The sequence below is a fragment of the Grampus griseus genome (genome assembly GCF_964374135.1).
Source record: "Grampus griseus genome assembly, chromosome: 3".
Taxonomy (NCBI): Eukaryota; Metazoa; Chordata; class Mammalia; order Artiodactyla; family Delphinidae; genus Grampus; species Grampus griseus.
Window position 1 is genome coordinate 39,313,352 of NC_139019.1, and position 16,531 is coordinate 39,329,882.

Below are 16,531 nucleotides of genomic sequence, written 5' to 3' on the forward strand. Positions count from 1 at the left end.
GGTACTTTTCTAAGCATAGAGGTTTCGGTAGTGAACAAGAAAATGCCTCTGTCCTTATAATTCTTACATTCTGGAATAAACTCATGAGTATATCCTTAACATGATGTGTATCCCCATCATAATCAAATCACCTGTTTCTTTTTGCTCTTCTCTAGTAGATAGTAAGCTTCTTGAATATATGGTCTGTTTCTCATTTCTCATTTTTTCTTACAGAATTTATCTCAGTTAACTAGCACATAAGGAAACTAATGAACTGGTCTCTGTGAGTGAATAAAGGGATCTCTCCTTACTTCCCCAGCACCCACCCAAGGCAATAACAGTCTTATGCAAAATTAGTGATAAGAAGCATAGTGATAAGTCTAGTGATAAGAAGCATAGGACATTTTGTGGCAGCTAATCTTATCAATGTACAGCATTATTCATCTGAAAGTTTCTCTAAACATATTGTACCTCAAATTTGTCTTGGTAAATATTAATAGGGGTAGTAGTAAAAATTAACAATATAACTTAAAATGTTAGACATTAATATATGTGATTCAGTTGATTGTTGCAAGAACCCTATGAGTTAGGACAATGATCTTTTTTTTTTTAAATGATCTCCTTTTTTACATAGATGGAAAAACTGAAGGCAACAGAAGTCCATTGACTTGTCTAAGTTATATGTTTATTAAGTGTTAGAGCTGACCTACAAACCTGACAGGCACTGTAGTTACGATAATTAATTTCTTTCATCAGGTATTAGAGGTAGAACCCTCCCCCCACCTTAAGTGACAAGATACTTTGCCACTTGCTAGCCTAGTGTGAGCGAGTTAACTTCATGCCTCAGTTTCTTCATGGGTATGGCATGGGAATACACATGAATATGGCATAGGAATGAAATTACACAATCTACTGGAAACATTTGGCACAGTTTTTCCCCAATAGTAAATATCCTCTATGTATTGCAATGTTGATGTTATTGTGCAATATTAAGCATATGGATGATACTTTCTACCACAAAGTACAAGCCATTTCCTCCTAGCATGAGTCATTTCAATGTTATTATTTAAAGTATATACAAAACTCTTAATAGTGAACTTTCTGGGAAAAAAAAAACCTTGTTTATTCACTGTTTACCACTTCGCCATCTTTCTCTATCAGTCTCTCACAGTGGCTTACACAAAGTAGTTGTAATTAAATGCTTCTTGGAATGGAAAAATAAAACAAGTATACATACTTGTTCAAACTAAAAATTCATCTAAGTGTATTACCAACCTACCTTAATAATTTATATAAATCTTGGAAAGAAGGGAAGGAAATTACTATTATTACTAACTGGCCATTATTTGAGTGTTTCTGCATCAGTGCCAGTAAATTGGCAATGGATTCTGAAACAAATTACATCAAAACATGCCAGGAAATATAACAAATATGACATGACTAAAAGACACATCCTCCAGCTGCTGTTTTTGGGAGTAGGCTAGTTGATAGTGTGATCTATGACACTTCTGGGGACAATCAGGTTTCTGCCCAAAGGGTTATCTATTTTCATCTTTATCAAAACCAAGGGATGATCTTTCAAAAAAAAAAGTGTACTAACTTTCCAGTATTCACACTTTATTAGAAAATAGAACATACATATGTTGAATGCTCAGAGTGGAGAAAGCTGGAAGTTATTTCTGATTTAACAAAGAACTCAGCCAGTATTTTGCAGACATTATTGGAGGCAAAAAATATCTTTTGTAAGAATAGCTATATGTAAGGGAAACATTTTTTATTATAAGTTAATAGATACTTAGTGTGATGTTTCTAATTTTCAGAAGCCTGCTAGTCCAAATGCAAAGTGGCATGGGATAAGGTCAACTTTATAGAAATAAATCAGAGTCTCTTCAGATTTGGTATGTTCCTGTTTCCTGCTTTTACTTGTGGGGACTCTTGCCTTCTTAATATTTCTCTGAAATGGATTTTTAAATCAATAACCTTACTTGTGTTTGGATTTCTCATTATAGATCATAATCCATAACCAAACTTTCCATCTACATTCAAGAAACCTCTCCCCAAAGTGCTATAGATACATACATGGGTCAGAAAAACTCAACTCCAGCACTATCACTGTCTTACATACAGAGAACAGAGTTAATGATCTCTGAGGGAAAGATACAGGCATTAATGCTGTAGAGAAGGAGAAATTAGGCAGTAAAAAGTAGAAAATGCAAGTAAACCATGTGCCAAGAATGTTGAGCTTAGCAGACAGGGTGACGAGAAGCTTCAAATGTGTGAAAACAAGCTGCATGCAGCAGATAATGATTTTAATTTTTGGTGTTGAGAAAAGAAGTATAATTGTAAAAATACTGTGTGAGAGATGGTGCAGCCTAAACAGCAGGAATGCTGTGCTGATGTTTATTGCTAGTACATAAACAAAGTAATCAAGATTATGCATGGATTTGGCAGTGTGGAAACATCACATCCAGAAACAGGTAGAAAGGAGAGAGAAAATTTGGAATAAATTTTGAGTTCTGTTTTTGCCATATTGAAATGGTGATAAAACCATAAAGTTTAAGGTGTTTGTAAATCCAGAAAATGCTTAAATTAGAAGAATAAGAAAGAACAGTATTAAACAGAGAGGACTCATAAGTGATGACATGATTCAGATAAAGGTGGTCTCAGGATATTAGTAATAATGCTGGACAACACATTCAAGTGAGCAGAAAAGGAGCAAATAGAAAAAAACTAGGGGGGACTTCCCTGGCAGTCCAGTGGTTAAGACTTCACCTTCCAATGCAGGGGGTGCAGGTTCAATCCCTGATCAGGGAACTAAGATCCCACATGTCTCGCGGCCAAAAAAAAAAAACCCAAAAACATAAAACAGAGAAATATTGTAACAAATTCAATAAAGACTTAAAAAAAAAAAAGAAAATGATTGGGGACTTTGGGTAAATTAGTGAGACTGCCAATCTCCTAAGGTTTTCTGACATTTTAAATATATAGAAATACTAAATGGAATATAACAATAATATTGAACATATTGCTGAATTCAAGAGCAAAATAGGGAAAACTCTAGGAACCAGAAGTAAAAGACCAAAACTGAATTTGATGTAGAAATTGAAACTGAAGCCAAATAATTCATAGTGCACTGGAACAATATATTGGGCTTAAGAGCCACAAGGAGTTGGAATTTTGAAGGCCCTGTAAAAATTGAGATGAGTGCTATGTTGAGAGTCAAGGAGCTGGAAGTTTGCTATGTGCATAGAGCCACAAGCTAGAAGGGTTGTTCAACCAAAAACCAAGGACTATAATATCTCTGTTGACCAGTTTAAGGAAGTTCTTAGATGTCCATCTGGAACAGTGGATGGAAATCAGAAAAATACACTTGTAAGTTCCAGTGGTATAGCCTTCAAATTCATATTGATAATGGAGCAAAAGACCTAATAACTAGCTCATTATAAAAATGTTCCTGAACCAGAAACATCTATGGAGCCCCAGGAGAAGAAAAAATATCTCCTGATAGAAAAATGGTGATAAAAAATGAAATTTAAAGTTTTAAAGCAAATCAGGAAAAATTTGAATTTAGGTTAATAACAGAGAGTGCTACTACAGATGAAAGACTTATTAGAATGGTAGGATTCAATTATCCATAAACAAAGAGTGCCTCAAGCAAAATAGCCTTTGATGGAAATGGTAAAAAATATAATACTAATCAAAAGATATGAACAGCAATGGGAGAGATATAATAGAAGCAACAAACATGATAATGTATCCATAAAGAACTAGAGATAGCAAAACTATTTGAAAGAAAGTTTCAATAAAGAAAAAAAAAAAGCATGAGAAAATATTCAAACAGCAGAAAAAGAATAATGGACTAAAGAATAAACAGATCGATTTGAAAACACAAACACAGAGAAGTTTCAGAATAGAAAAAGATGGACAGACCTAAAAAAAGTTAACAGCTCAAAGATCCAGTCAAGAAGAGAAAATCAGTGAATTGCAAAATACTTTTTAGCATCATCAACATATAAAGAGCATGAATTCTAGGAAAGAAAAGAAAAAACAGAGAAGAATCAATATTAAAAGTGGTCACAGAGAAGAATTTTTGAAGAAGCATACCATGTCCAGAATGGCAAATAAAACACACTTAGATTTAGACATAGCACAGTGAAACTATGAAAAATAAAAGACAAAATATGAAATGTTTAATAAGATACTGTATAGAAAAGATATTATTTACAAAGAAGTAATAATCAGACTGATAGCGATCTCTTGTTAGCAACAAAGGCTATCAGAGACGATTGTATAATATCTATGAAATACAGCAAAGAAAAAACCTTAACCTTAGAACTAGGATTATATAGCCAGAAACAGTATTATTCAATGGTGAGTAAAATAAATACATTCTCGAACAGGCAGAGACTGAGAAAGTTTTCTACTTAATAACACTTGACTAATAGATGTCTTACCAAAAGATGTGTTTTGGTCAAAATGAAAATGAATTTTGAATGAAGGAGGGCGGTGGGCTGGAAAAAGTCATGGAGATCAAAGAGAGTGGTGAATACGTTGGCAAATCCAGGCATATTTATTGAAATATATGATTATCTTGGAGTGAGAGAGGAATTAAAAACAAGGTTGAAATAAAAGTGAAAAAATTAGAAAAAGAAGAAGGGGGGTATTCAGTGTTAAGGCATTCTAAGATATTGATAGTGTTTAAATTAAAAAGAAAAAAGTTGGAGAGTAAAAGGAGAAGCCAGCCTGAGAAATGTGGAAAAATATAGATATTATTGGAATGCGTCAATATTCTTGAAAGGAACAGGGGAAACAGGATCAGGAACGGACCATTCCCTCGGAGGTTTCTGGATATAGTACTGTAGTATGAGAAGGTTTATGGTATTTAAGTCAGAATAATCATAACTAGAGGGACATCTCCAGTCTCCCTGTTCACAATGTTGATTTGTAAGGAAGACAGGGCTCATGAGCTTCATTCAAGTGTGGCACTTATCTTACGATAGAAATATGAGAAACACTGGTAAGAAAGGCTCTAGGAAGTGGAAATGGTTATTTTGTAAATATAATAACTAGTTATTTCTTGTAAGCCACAACACACCCTTACTTCACTTAACAAAAAATGCATTGTTTAATTTGATGACTTAGAACTTGCATAAAACAAGAAAGCAAACTTATTATGGTAAATGCCTATAATTAGTCCGCAAAGACATTTGCTGTCTAAAATGGGACTGAATACAGAAGCCCACGTATTTTCCTGAGGCAAAATTCCCCATTTTCACAATGAATTTTAACTTGAAAGAAAACAGTTCTTTTGTCTGCAATTGCTTTTCCCTTTGCGGCAAATCCCTTCACGAGGTCTGATTGTGAGAAATGATACATGAAGTGCTCAGTGCTACAACATCTTGAAAATAAGCATTCTTTATTGGGATTTAAAAGATGAAAAGGTAAGGAATTACTTTCCCAATGTTGAGAGTTCTGATTATGAGCAACATGAACAATACATATTTAAGAGACTGGACCTAGGATTTTCATATATGAATGGCTACATTAAGTAAAATGTATGCCTGGATTACAACTTCTCAAAACAGTGGGAGATGTTTTCAAGGTATAAATTAACATTAATAGAATGCAGCAGTGGCGCTGTAGTGACCCTTTTACCATGCTTTGCCTAGACAGTGCCTGACTACACAACTACAGACACTTTATAATACAATTCAGTCAAATCCTTCTCATGGACTGATGCAAATTCTATCTGATTTTCCTGATTTGAATTTTGCACACCATTCACTAATTCAAGAAATTTTTACTGGGGACTGTTTTAGTCAATTTTGGCTGCTATACCAAAATATCATAAACTGAGTGACTTGTACAAAATTTTTTTCTCAAAATTCTGGTGGCTGGAAGTCCAAGATCAGGATGGCATCGTTGTCAAGCTCTCATGAGGGCTTCTTCCCTGTTGCAGGCTCTGGACTTCTGGTTGCATCCTCCCTTGGCAGAGAGCAAAGAAGGAAGCAAGCTCTCTCCTGACTCTTAGAAGGGCACTCATCTCATTTACGAGGGCTCCACCCCTATGTCTCCATCTAATCCTAATTATCTCCCTAAAGGTCCCACCTCCTGATACTGTCATATTGAGGGGTAGGGGTTCAACATAAGAATTGGGGAGGTGGGGGAGGGGCACAAACATTCATTCCATAACAGAGACATTTATTATGTGCCTGTCATCGTTCTAGGTATAGGGAAATAGTATTAAAGGAAATAGACAAAAATCCTTGCCCTCTGGAGCTAGAACTTAATGCGGCCGACACGCAAAAATTAACAATAGTAGAATACGTACTGTTAACAGGGTTGAAAGAACTAAGTTGGAAAAAAAAAAGTATGGAAAGTGAATGAGAAATTGTGGTGTACAATTTTTAATAGGGTAGACAGAGACAGGTTTCCTGGGAGTGTGGTATTTGAGTGAATATCTGTGGAAGTTCCAGGGTGAACTACAAAAACAGCTGGAGGAAGCAGGCTCCAGGGGAAGAGAAAAGTACCAAGACCTCAGGATATGTACCCAGAGCTGTCATTTTAAAATGTAGATACTACCAAATAACTGTTACACTTAAATAAATTCAGGGACTTCCATTTCTTCAAGAATAACATGTAAATATATTTTATACAATATTCTAAAGGCCCTTCCAGATTGGTTTCCAGGACCCGGTATCTGCCCCTACCGCGTACCCCTGCACTTCTCTAGCAACACAGCACAGTCCCTCCAGCCAGATCTTAGAAAGTGCCACCACTTTATCACCTCTGGCTCTTGGTCCAGTTAATTTATATTTTCATTTTTACCCATTCCTGTGCCTGACAACTTTTCATTTTTTTACATTCAAGTTTAAATGCTATTTTATCAAAGAAGACCTTCCCCAATATCCTGTTATTTAGGACATGCAATTAATTATTCACCGTTGTCTAATCTTCCAAGAGAAGCTTCCCGATTCTTTCCTAGTAAAATCTATGCGTCTTTTTTTTTCTTTCTTTCTTTCTTTACTTGCCTCCGTCCTTGTAGTGTAAGAAACAAGAAGGCAGAGACCTCCTGTAATTGAGTTTCTTTCTACTGGAATGGCCTTTTCCCAGATCTTCCTGTAGATTGTGCACTGTTATCTTTCATTTATGAGATCTAATGCCACCTTCTCAAGAATTGATTATGATATGCACAGAAAATTCACCAAAATTATAATATAAAAAGAAACTAACTTTTAAAAGAAAAAAATTCAAACACAATACAATAAGCTCCATATGGGGAGAAATGTGTGTGTTTTGCATCATCATAAAATCTCTAGTTCCTAATGTGAAATCTGACATCTGACACTGTCTGTGTGCAATTAGTTATTGTTTGTTCTTAACACATTCAAGAAAATGGATACAAATATTCAGTGTTGGAAAGTGTAGATAAACAGACACTACTGTAGACTATTTTCAGGTCTGGCAATTTGGGAATATTAGAATTGGAATTGTGTGTCCCCTTAACACAGCTTTTTTAACTAGGAATTTATTTAATAACTTGCCAACTTACATAATGCAATGTTCACCTAAGCACTTTTTGTAATAGCAAATGATTAGAAAAAGTAAATTTGCATCAATTGAGCAATGGTTAAATATGTAAGGCAGAATGGCTATTAAAAGTTGCTCTCTGTGGGCTTCCCTGGTGGCGCAGTGGTTGAGAGTCTGCCTGCCAATGCAGGGGACACGGGTTCGTGCCCCAGTCCCGGAAGATCCCACATGCCGCGGAGCGGCTGGGCCTGTGAGCCATGGCCACTGAGCCTGCACGTCCGGAGCCTGTGCTCTGCAACGGGAGAGGCCACAACAGTGAGAGGCCCATGTACCGCCAAAATAAAAAAAAAAAAAGTTGCATTGTGAAATATGTCTAGAATACATTATTAATTAAAATTCCAGAATAAAGCAAATTTGCATATATATGCCTCAGCAGAACGGACAGAAGAAATATGAAAATGTTACGTTTGTTAATCAGTGGACTTGGAAATCCAGCTATTTATTTCTTTGTTTAGGTATATATGTATTTGTATGCATTTATATATGGATTTTCCAAATATTCTACAATCAACTTATTTGCCTTTTTTAAGTAAGAGAAAAAATTTAAAATATGAACTATTTATTACTTCTCACAACACTTGCCATCACATTGAAGTAAGGGATTTTCAAACGGTCCTTCATAACAGAAAATTCCATTCTTATTGATGTTTGATTTGGAATATATTTACAGATATTTCTTTCCATAATAAAGTTTTGTTTACACTCTCATCAAATTTATTTGCAATTACCTGCACAAATATTCCCGGGTGATATAGGGTAGAGAAATTGGCCTGGAAATGTGCTATGAATATACAAATAGCTTTAAATCCATACACATAATCAAGAGTAAATGATGATCTATTTACTGGAAATAAAAATGCTATAATAGAACTGTATTAGTTATCCACAGCTGTTGTAACAAATTGCTATGATACTAGTGACTTCAAACAACTTAAATTTATTAACTTATAGTTCCATAGATTGAAGTCTAACACAGGTCTCACTGAGCTATGATCAAGATGTTAGCAAGTTTATATTCCTTTCTGCCTCCTCTAAGGGAAAATTCCTTTCCTTGCCTTTTCTTGCTGCTATGGACTGCCTGCACTCCTTGGCTGGTGGCCGCCTTCCTCCATCTTCAAAGCCAACAATAAAGGGTCAAGTGTTCATATAGCATCACTCTAACCTACTCTTCACCTTCACTCTTCCACTTTAAAGGACCCTTGTGATTATGTTAGTCCAACTTGGATAATCCAGGATAATTTTCCTATTTTAGGTCAGGTTATTAGCAACCTTGATTCCTTCTCAACATTCATCTATGTCTTCATTAAAACATGCTTTTGATAACTTGTATAATTATATATTAGAGATAATTTATCTCATGTCCTAGCACATACCCAAAGAAGGATGGTTTCAGCTCAGTCCTGAACATTCATTGATAGTCTTGCAAAATCCTCTAAAATGTAATGTTAGAATTGTGGTTTTAGCATCCTTAAGTTTACCTGTGCTGATAAATATAATTTGCCAAAGAAGTGTCTTTTCTCTGGAGTTTATTCACTAGACTAAGTTTCGCAAAGTTGGTCTTTTCCATCATTATCACACTTAGGAAATTAGAAAGTCATTACCATTTTATCAATAATCAGGGCTATTCTTATTATAGATGGAGTTATCTTTAATATGGTTTTAATATCTCTCTCAGAACAGCAAGATGATATGAGCTATTCCTGAAGAGTTCCAAGGCCTGACTTTTCTATCACCGCTTTATTTTAAATAAATGAGTTATTAATAGCTCATAATTAGATTTTATGACAAAGTTCCTGTAAGGCATTGTCAGATACCCTGGAATCACCTTATGCACAAAATAAGTTGCTATAGAGTTGCTACTTACACAAAGGAGCTGAAGAATTTAATAACAAAGTCCTTTAAAATTATGCTACCATATTTTCCCTTATGTATATTTAGGCAGTTAATAAAAATTTGTTGCAGGAAGTAAGACCTTAAGGTTGTTTATTTGAATGATTTAAGGTTTGTTCTGTAATTTCTATACCAAGTTTATTGAAAGCGTATTTTATAAGAATTTCATTAGTATAATTTTTTGCTACTCTCTGTCTTCCTCCCCTCTCTCCCACACCTCCCCACACCCCCAAAAGAGAGTTGGAAGGTTTATAAAATTTTACCACTGCTACTTTAAAGGCAACTGTACTCATGAAAGGAAATGGTTATAATCTGATTCCATCTTACTGGGAAACCTGGGCATTCTGCGTTATCCTCTAAGACTAAACTTGTGTGGTTCATTCACTCGTATTTATTGGGAATCTAGGAAAATAATGCTTTTCTCTCTTACTTCACCTGCACTAACTTGATGTCATCTGAACATCTTCTGGTAATCCCAATGTGAGTTTTGTATTTTGTCCAAAGAGGAAGTTGTCATATTTCTTCCTGTTTGAGCATCTCTAGGGTAAAAGTTTCTTGTCTAACCTTATCTCCTTGTTAATTTTTTGCTCTGTAAATTTTCTACATACTTTTTAATAAGTTGCTCCCTCTTTAATTTTTTACCATTAGATTCAGTTGATTCTGGTGATTTCAAGGACTAGGGAGAACTATGGTCATTAATTTATAGTCAACAAAAATTTATGGAATTCCCAGTATATGGAAAGTACTAGACTAGCAGTGATTCATTCTTTCTTGACAGATATTTATATTTATATTTCTTCTTTCATGTCTTCAAAGTGGTAGATAAATCTGAATTTTTTTTTTTTTTTTTGCGGTACGCGGGCCTCTCACCGCTGTGGCCTCTCCTGTTGCGGAGCACAGGCTCCGGACGCACAGGCTCAGCGGCCATGGCTCACAGGCCTAGCTGCTCCGCGGCATGTGGGATCTTCCCGGACCGGGGCATGAACCCGTGTCCCCCGCATCGGCAGGCAGACTCTCAACCACTGCACCATCAGGGAAGCCCTAAATCTGAATATTTTTATAAGGTTAGTGAAATGTTTATAATTTAGCAAAACTAAGGCTATAAAAAGACTAGGGAGAAATTTACTCACCTTTAATATACCAGGCACTCTAGAAAACAATAACAACAAAACACTAAAATTTGTGGGTTTCTAGTGACCTGTCTCACCAAATATTATCAAATTATCTGGAGTCATAGGGGCATCTAATCCACCCTTCTGTAACACTTTTCATTATATACTTATATCAGTAATTCTCAATCAGGATGACTTTGCCTCCCAGGGGATATTTGGCAAAGTTTGGAGACATTTTTTATTACCATGACTGGGGAGTTGGGTGGGTATTTCTGGTTTCCAGTGAGTAGAGGCCAGGGATATACTGTTAAGTATCCTGCAATGCATACACCACCACCATCACCACAGAAAACATACTGAGTCCAAAACATCAATAGTGCCAGGGTTGGGAAACCTTGACTTACATAAACTAAACATAAATGCTCTATGCTCTCTGGCTCTTCAAATAACCTACAGACGAAAAAGTCAATGTGCTGGGTTGATTTTTTCATATAGAACTAAACCAAGGAAGGTGAAATCATTATTTTGTACATTTAATATAAAGTGTATAGTATTTATTCACATTTTTCCTTTGATTTGTAACAGTTTTACTAAATTACAACTGCAATCAGTTAAAACCATTAAGCAGCAAACCTGACTGGCTTCTCAAGTATCTAAGGAGACACAGCTGGAATGAAAGCAGATGGAAGGTGTAAATGAGAAGATTCAATTAACATTTTTCCTTCCAGTAAATGTTTCACGAAGAAAATCCCCTGAGATTGAAAATGAGACCTTAATTTAAGAAATATGGTGCCTTTTTACCATGTTAAGAATAAAATCTCTTAACATCTTTTTACATCATTTGGTGTTCAGACCAAATCTGTGTCCTTTGGGTCAAGACACAAATATGGTAACAAAGAAATTCTAAGCTAAGAGCTACAAAATTACTATAGGTTAGAACACTAACCAATTTAGTGGCAGCCTGATTCTTTCAGGAGTCTTTCTCTACTCCTAATAGCATTATAATTGTTATTATAAGATTAGATTTGACACCATGCTTCCTAAGAATGAACATAATAAAAACACACCATTTATTATAGTGCTAGCAATTATCCCGCTGTGCCTTCATCAAACATCTAAAGGGATCGATGAAATGTAGTTAATCAGATCCATTTGAAACATCCTTATTTTGAAAGTTTAATGCCCCTTTCAGTGCTAATTTAAAATATACTACTAATGAGTTTGGCTATTCATAAGGCTGAGATTGTTTTCCACCTGTCTCTTAGGGATCAACAAAGAACTCTAAAAAGATTAGCTGATGGACAGAGGCAAGGTTATGTATTCATGTCTTCAATTATTTCAATTGCTCAAAATGTTGCAGGTGCTTTCAGAGTAAAACATTGTAATTATATGTCCAGTATTTAGTAGGACTCTTTTAGATTTTAAGAAAAAGATAGATGTTCAAGTTAGGACTACATGAGGTTATAAGGAAATATAGACCCCTCAGCAGCAGCTGTGTCCCACTGGACGACCTCATGTGATGGAGCATCCTCTTGAGCCAGCTTTTCTTCACCTGCTTCTAGTGCCACTGCAATTTACTACTACTGTTTCCACTACCACTTCTTCCCGAGGGCTTCTGCTTATGGGTTTCCATGTATCTTCCACCTTCTGTTCTACTTTAATGTAAACTACTTCTCTATGTGATTCATGTTCAGCCTCCCGACAAGAAAGTTCTGTCTAAGCTGGTGATTTACCAGCCAGAAGAGAGAATTCCTAGGGTTCAGAGTTTTCAAGTCAGACCTCTTCACAGGCATCTGGCTCCTTTTATGTCCATTCGATGGATGGCTGCCAATTCCTGATCCAGTCAGTTTGGGCTAGGATTGCAGGTTCGTGGGTATAGAGCACAGCAGTGACATGGAACATGAGGAATAACTGTAGACTCTTTTTTCAGATGTGGGTTGTGATGTGATATGTACTCAAAGCTTCATGATCTTCTCTTGAGTTTATCTGATTATCAATAATTGGATAATACATATTTCTGATATCATGGTTAGACATTTTATCTTGAAGAAACTAAATTTCACCCCAAATAAAATATAAACAAGGTGGGATAAATAGACTTTATAAATATTTGGTAAGTATTTTATAAAGCAGTCATCTGCAGACCTTTTCCCCAAAGTTGTGACAAGCCAACAAATAAAATACCATAAAATATTTCACTAAACCTCAAAAAGAAGACAACACATTGCTCAGATTATACAGGGACAGAGAATCAAAGTGTGTAAGTAGTTGTAGGGGTAGATCTTGATATAAGCAGACAAACAAAAAACATTCTTTTATTATGAAAAATAATGGCAGATGAAAGAATAAGAAAAAGAATTTCTGTATCATGGACAAATAATAGATAATGACTTGCCTAAATATTTTTAAAATGTAAAGAGTATGGACAGAGTTTACCAAATAACAGCATAACAAGGTTATTCTTTTATGTTGTAACTTATACATTAGGCCAATAAAAAGATAAAGTAAAATAAAACTGTTTTTGAACTACTAAAATGATATGAAATGAACATACAAATGCCTGACAAAAACATGAATAAATCTATGGAAAAGCAACACATAGTAGGTCATTTATACACTTTTGATTTCTCTAGGTCACAAACTTTTCAAGGTGGTAGTAAGATAGGTAATTTTCAACCCAATAATAATTTTGCTACATTCAAATAGGATACTTCACTGGTTTAAAATGTTCATTTAACATTATTTAACATAGCATTTCCCCAGTTGTTTTTAATACACAACTCACTTTCTATAGAAGCCAAAGGGAGCATGGAAGGAGGTGGAGGGAGAGTGAGCCCACTGTCCTGAAAGGTGCTAAGCATCAACAGGTATGAGGGAGGTAAAACTAGGCTCCCTGCCCACATCCCCCAATTTCTAACCAAGCACCAGAAAAGAGAAGTGAAGTCAATCTTACACCAGTTCCTGATAACCCACGTGTCAGACTATTATTGTATCTGTTGGAGACTTCCTGAGCTGCTGATGTGTTTCACCCACTGATGTTCTAACTTCCTGTTTGCTTTTTCTTTTTCTTATTTTTTTTCATTTTTGCCTTTATTGAGGTATAATTGACATATAAAATTGTAAGATATTTAAAGTATAAATTATGATGATTTGATATACATATACATTAAGAAAGGATTCCCATCTGGTTAATTCATACATCCATCACCACACATAATTATTTTCTGTTTTTCTAAGTTGGTGAGAACATTTAAGTTCTACTCTCTTAGGAAATTTTAATTATATGGTAAGGTGTTATCAACTATGGCCACCATGTTTTGTATTACATCTTCAGATCTTATTCATCTTATAGCTGAAAGTTTGTATCCTCTTACCAACCTCTCCCTATTCGTCTCCTCCCACCCCAGACCTAGAAATGACTTTTTTTCTCTCTGTTTCTATGAGTTTGACTCTTTTTTTTTTTTTTAAGATTCCACATATAAGCGATACCATGCAGTATTCATCTTTCTCTGTCTGACTTACTTCACTTAGCCTAATGCCCTCAAGGTCGATCCATATTGTTGAAAATGGCAGGATTTCCTTCTTTTCTCATGAACGAGTAATATTCAGATAGAAAGAGAGAGCAAGAGATACTTATCTATTTCTATCTATCATCTATCTATCTATCATCTCTATATAGCTACATATCACATCTTTATCAATTCATCCCTTGATAGACATTTAGGTTGTCTCAATATCTTGGCTATTATGAAGAATTCTGCAATGAACCAATGAACATGGGAGTAAAGATATCTTTACAAGGTCCTGTTTTCATTTCCTTTGGATATATACCCAGAAGTAGGATTACTGGATCATATGGTAGTTCTATTTTTAATTTTTTGAGGAAACTCTATACTCTTTTCCATAATGGCTGCACCAATTTACATTCCCAGCATGTTTTTAGTGTTAATGGTGTCACTTTTGTGTCACATAATTTTCAGAAAGATTGATTCACTCATCTGTTGAATTCACAAAAAGAAAATAATTTTGTTGTAATTGCTATATACATTATGATTTTTTAAAACAAATTGTGTATTAGATTTGTATAGCTACTGTTAACAAATGTGATATATTTAGTTACTTAAAATAATACAAATTTCTTCTCTTGCAGTTGTAGAGGTCAGAAGTCTGAAATAGTCTCACAGGGCTGAAACCAGGTTGGCAGGGTGTACTCCCTTCAGAGACTCTTGAGGAGGATCAGTTTCCTTGACTTTTCCAACTCTTAAGCTGTATTCCTTGCATTCTCCCGCTCATGGCCCCTTCCTCCATCTTCAAAGCCAACAGCAAAACAGCTTCACATCTCTTTCTTCTTCCAACCTCTCATAGCCTTCTTCATATTCCATCTGTGTGTAATCTCCCTCTGCCTCTCTCTTACAAGGACACTTGTGATTTCATTTGGCCTATCCAGGTAAGGCAGGATAATGCCTCCTGACCTCCCTGAGGTACTAACATCAATTTAGCTTTGTGCTTGCTCTCTGGAACTCAACTCTGCATATTCTTTTCTCTAAGCTTCTATGTTCTGATAACCCTGAACTCTTCTCTTTCCCCCAAATCTTATACCTGGTAACTTATAATTGTAGTTATTATCTCTGATACCTCAAAGTTCTATTTTTGCCTTTTTAGTACTCTAAATCTGATTAAGCCATTTCCTATATTATAGTCTTTGATAAAAAAGAAGACATAGCATGTGTTGAGATATGGGTGAGTTTTTATTCTGAGTATCTGTTACCTCACCTGTAAAGTGTAATTATAATACAAAGTACTAAATTATTATTCATGAGATACACACACAGAACCAGAATAGCAATTACAAGCAAGAGCTGTGGAATCAGACCAGATTTTGATTAAATGTTATAACTCAACAAAGTTGTTAAACATTTTTATGCCAATTTCCTAATCTGTAAATTGCAGTAGATAAAAATAGTAAGTACTAACTAGCAAAACTTGTGCACTGTATCATTTTCACAGTGATTATATGGAAATTTATAGATATATGTGCATCTGTAACTTACTACATTACCAACATAGAGGACAAATATACATGCTTATCTTGAAAGATTTTTAAAAATTCAATAAAATTTAACATATGTTTATGACAAAACATCTCTGAAAACTAGAGTTAAAAGAAACATTTTAAATCTGATAAAGGTGTCTACAAAACACCTAAATTTATACTGAATGAAGAAGTACTGAAATTTTTTCCCCAAGATGGGAAAAGAACAGAATAATTCTACTGTAAGCTCCTGTATTAAATAAAGTACTGGAAATTCTAGACCATCTGAAAACACAAGCCATAGATATTAAATAAGAAGTAAAATTGTCATTATTTGCAGAGGACATGATTGTATGGTGTAGAAAATCTAAAAAATATCTACAATCTATTTTAATTAAAAAGGGATTTTAGCAAGGTTGCTGGGGATTTCTGCCTATTGTATTTATATATGTTAGTGATCAACAGAAAACACATTGAAAACCATATGGTTTAAAATAGTATAAAAATGCAAACAGCTCATATTAATTCTGAGGAAATATGTGTAATACATTATACTAAAGACTAAGCAATATGGATGAGTGTAATTAACAAAGGTCTCATCAGTGGAAACATATCATGTTGGAAGAGTCAATATTTTTGACATATCAATTGAAATTGATATATGAATAAATTTAATACTAATCAAATACTGCATATGTATGTGCATGTGCGTGTGTGTGTGTGTGTGGACATTGAGAAAAACTTTCTAAAATCTATATGGAAGTGCAAGGCAATTTTGAAGAACAGCAAACCTAAAAGACTTAAATTATTAGTAATCAAGTTTGCCATAAAACTACTCTAATTAAGACATGGTGAGATTAGTACAACAAGAGAAAAGCAAATAAATGATACAGAATAGAGAGCCCAGAAAGAGAGCCACATATACATG

At 34.8% G+C, this 16,531-nt stretch overlaps 1 long non-coding RNA gene across 1 annotated transcript in view; it reads right to left on the minus strand.

Moving 5' to 3' along the window:
- Positions 1-16,531, minus strand: part of LOC309819546 — a 636,463-nt gene that overhangs the window by 297,706 nt on the left and 322,226 nt on the right. The gene's annotated exons all lie outside the window — the stretch shown is intronic.